The sequence below is a fragment of the Limulus polyphemus genome, unplaced genomic scaffold (genome assembly GCF_000517525.1).
Source record: "Limulus polyphemus unplaced genomic scaffold, Limulus_polyphemus-2.1.2 Scaffold10598, whole genome shotgun sequence".
Classification (NCBI taxonomy): Eukaryota; Metazoa; Arthropoda; class Merostomata; order Xiphosura; family Limulidae; genus Limulus; species Limulus polyphemus.
Window position 1 is genome coordinate 7,356 of NW_013676208.1, and position 4,145 is coordinate 11,500.

The 4,145-nt window shown below is 31.2% G+C and overlaps 1 long non-coding RNA gene across 1 annotated transcript in view; it reads left to right on the top strand.

Annotated features, from left to right (window-relative positions):
• The first annotated feature begins 3,379 nt into the window (after positions 1-3,379).
• LOC111083667 overlaps positions 3,380-4,145 on the top strand; it is a 3,442-nt gene continuing 2,676 nt past the window's right edge. Inside the window, exons 1-2 of the long non-coding RNA XR_002609170.1 lie at positions 3,380-3,474; positions 3,843-4,078. This is a non-coding gene — a long non-coding RNA (uncharacterized LOC111083667). The remainder of the gene's footprint in view (positions 3,475-3,842; positions 4,079-4,145) is intronic.

Genomic DNA, 4,145 nt, shown 5'->3' on the forward strand with positions numbered 1-4,145 from the left:
GCACAACTAACGATATCACAATACATAATTTAATATCTAAGGTACACCACTAACGATAGGACAATACACCAACTAATATCTGATATACACCACTAACGATAGTACAATATACAAAATAATATCTGATATTCACCATTATCGATAGCACGATACACAAATTAATATCTGATATTCACCACTAACGATAGTACAAAACACAAATTAATATCTGATGTACACCAACAACGATAGGACAATTCAGAGATTAATATCTGATATTCACCACTAACGATAGTAGAATACACAAATTAATATTTGATATACACCACTAACGATAGCACAATACACAAATTAATATCTTATATACACCACTAACGATAGTACAATACACAAAATAATGCCTGATATACATAGATAAAGAGAGTATATATACAAAAATTGATATATTCAACTAAAAATTTTTCTCGTACAAAACCACAAGTAACTTTGAAGTAAAACAATTTTGAGTAAAAAGTTAATATTCTCTTCAAGAATATAGAATATTGAATACAAGAAATATGTTTTCATGGACACGAACAAATAAAGCTAAAATGAAATCTAAACACCTATAGTAACATGATATTTCCTAGAAGTGTATGTAAATTTGATTCATGAAATCACATTTTTCCTTCATTTCATTGTATGGCTACACAATATTCTGTTGTTCCTACAGGACACATTTTAAATTACAAACATTTTACTTAAGTTATGATTTTAGAAATTACTAAATGAAAAAGAGTCACCTAGTGGTCTTAACGATGTCGTAACAGTAAAAACTTATTTAACCGTGTGCTCTACGTGCCTTATTCTGAACATAGATGTTGGTTTCTAACCTCTGACGTCTTAAATTCATATCTTACTAGACCACCGTGACCGTTAGATCAACCACTATTCAGAGGTTATGAAGAATTCAAGCTAATTTCAATATTGCACCGAAATGAAGGTTTATTTTAAGATAATTTTTTTTTAAATATTTCATTCCATTCGTGTTATTCATAATTCAAGAAAAGATATTTGATTGTTGATCGGGAGTAAAAGTAAGGACCATTTCAAAAGTGAAGTAAAAAGTTTCGTAAAGAGCACAGAACAGTAGCAAATCCTGTGTGTACATGACCTCTCGTGTTACTGGACAAGTTCAAGCTGTTTTAATGTCAAGGTGAATCTGACCAAAGGCCACTTTTGGGAAAATAAACTCTTGAGTGTATTATTGAATTTAGAGAAGATGTTTGATATGAAATATTATTAAATATAATGGAAACTCTAGAAATAAGAGACATTGTATTAAAATATTTTATATAAAAAAACTCTGATTGTAAATATAAACACATAACGTGTGATGTGCATGTTATAAAATATGTTATCTATAGAGCTCTGTACTGGACTAATTTTTTTGTAATATATAAATGATTTATGTAATGTAAATTCAAATAACAAAATTACTGTGTCTGCTGATGATATATATCATTTAGTATTGTTGATCTGGAAGAACTAAGACTTCAAGTTAAAAATGACTTGTGAAAATAGGAAACTATTTTTTGAAAACAAATTTTATATACATATAACTAAAACAAAATATATGTTTTTTGTATTAAAAATAAAATGATTACAAATAAAAACTATGTTTCCAAATAATTTTATAATGAGAAACTCACTGTTAGAAAGTTAAAGTTGCAGGGTGACACTGGTATACGAACAACTGATGTCAAATGTCAGAAAGTTTTTGTTGTTTAACGTCAAATTTTAAAACTGGTATATGAATGTTTCTAAAAATGAATATATCTGGAGCTATGTCTAGTTGAATGTTGGTCTTTGACACTGGCATGTTACTAGTTGTTTAAATGTCGTTAATATCTAGTGTTGTTTAATGTTGGTCTTTGACACTGGTATGTTACTACTTGTTTAAATGTCGTTAATATCTAGTGTTGTTTATTGTTGGTCTTTGACACTGGTATGTTACTACCTGTTTAAATGTCTTTAATATCTACTGTTGTTTAATGTTGGTATTTGACACTGGTATGTTACTACTTGTTTAAATGTCGTTAATATCTAGTATTGTTTAATGTTTGTCTTTGACACTGGTATGTTACTACTTGTTTAAATGTCGTTAATATCTAGTGTTGTTTATTGTTGGTCTTTGACACTGGTATGTTACTACCTGTTTAAATGTCTTTAATATCTACTGTTGTTTAATGTTGGTCTTTGTCCATTTTCTGTTACAACCTGTTCGTCCCCGAGTGGCACAGCGGTATGTCTGCGGATCTAGAACGCTAGAAACGGGTTTTGGTACCCGTTGTGGACAGAGCATAGATAGCCCATTTTTGTAGCTTTGTGCTTAACTTCAAACAAACAAAGAAATATTACCTGTTTAAATGTTGATAATTTCTACAGCTGTTTCATATTTAATGTTGACCTTTGACACTGGTATGTTATGTCTACCAACAATGTAGGATCATTAATGGATCCAATTCATATCAAAATAATTTATTTCTCTGTTTTTATAAAAAAAAAACACGCCTTTGCCTCAATAATATTTAACCCTTTATATTACTTATAATGTACCCAAAAAGAAATTTGCCCTAATGTTACCCTACTTAACAAATATACCGTTCATGATAAGAAATAAAGTCAAAAACAAATTAAAACAGCCTATCTGAGAATTAAACTCAACCATATTTTAACAACCGAATGGATATTAGAAAACTTGTTTCTGTTTAATGATGAAATCAAACAGTTAAATAAATCCATGAATGTGTATCAGTACGAAAGTTCGAGTGGCAAAGAAACGTCTAGACGAACGACAGCCATGAGACAAGAACCAACCAACAAGCACCTGAACTTCAGAACGGTAAATCTAACACAAGTATAAGAACAGATACTGAACTGTAAAGACAAACCACCGAACAAGAGACGCTTCATAATCCCTCTCAGACAGAATGAGAGAGATTTATGAACACGTGAGCCTAACACGATAATCTTGAGAAACCCACTGAATTAACCATCAGCAAGAAATTTTATAATATAGTAAATAACGTAAGTTGCAGTGAACTTATATTTTAATATCAAACAACTGTTATTAGAAAACAGTCTTGAAACATGAGTTTAACGTTCAACAGAAACTTACTTTAGTGATAATCCTTATCGAACCAGCATCCTTCCAGCCTATCCTCAGCTAGTAATATTTAACTTCCTATTACAAGGAACTTGGGAACACCTCTTTCTATCCTTGACCGTCCAATCAGAGACCATAGAAATGAAGACAGCTAGCTGTTTTACAATTTAACTTCTGCAGGAAACATCGGCTATTGGTGAAACGTTAGAAGTATCATTGAGATCTACCGAATCCCACCCAAACCGTTTCGTAACCAGATCTCATTGTTACTTATAAATATAAAAGAAACGACTTTGTATATAGCTGAAAACTTCCCCCTCGGAAATCTAGAGAACATCAACCAAAAGGTAAGTTATTCTACACTTGTTACGAAAGTTATACCACAAGATATTTTACGTAAACTTAATCTTGCACGTGCTCTATTATCACATAGAAGATTAGTTTAAGAAAACGTCAGTAATATTCAGGTTGTTGAATATATTGAAGTCTCTTGTCAGAAATGTCTTCTATGTATATGTGGCTAAAGTGATAAAATAAACGAAGATACGAACTAAAGATCTTAAACAAACAAAGAATTTTTGTCTAGTTTTAAAGTACGAGTGTATCCATCTAACATATCTCTTAAAGCAAAAACCTGATTTGTTGTGACTTTGTGTTCATCACTCTAGTATCTTAGTTACTCAGTCTGTTTACTTTATTATTATACGATGAAAAGGTCGGTTATTTGCGGTGAAGTATGAAAACGACACTTGTTGTAGTTCTTGTCGTCTGCCTGTTGTTGGCTTGTTTCATTCTTCCTGAAGTTGAAAGTCAGAATGATAGAGGAGGATCAGATCGTAGAAGATATGGTGGAGAAAATGATGGAGGAATTATTGGAGGATATGATGGAGAATATCGTGACTATGGAAGTTATCAGGGCTAAAGTAAAATTATAAACGTCAACAGTTTAAGGTAAGGCTGTAGAAACATTAATTGATATAAACTACTGTTACGTCTCCGTGTGTTAATTAATTTTCCG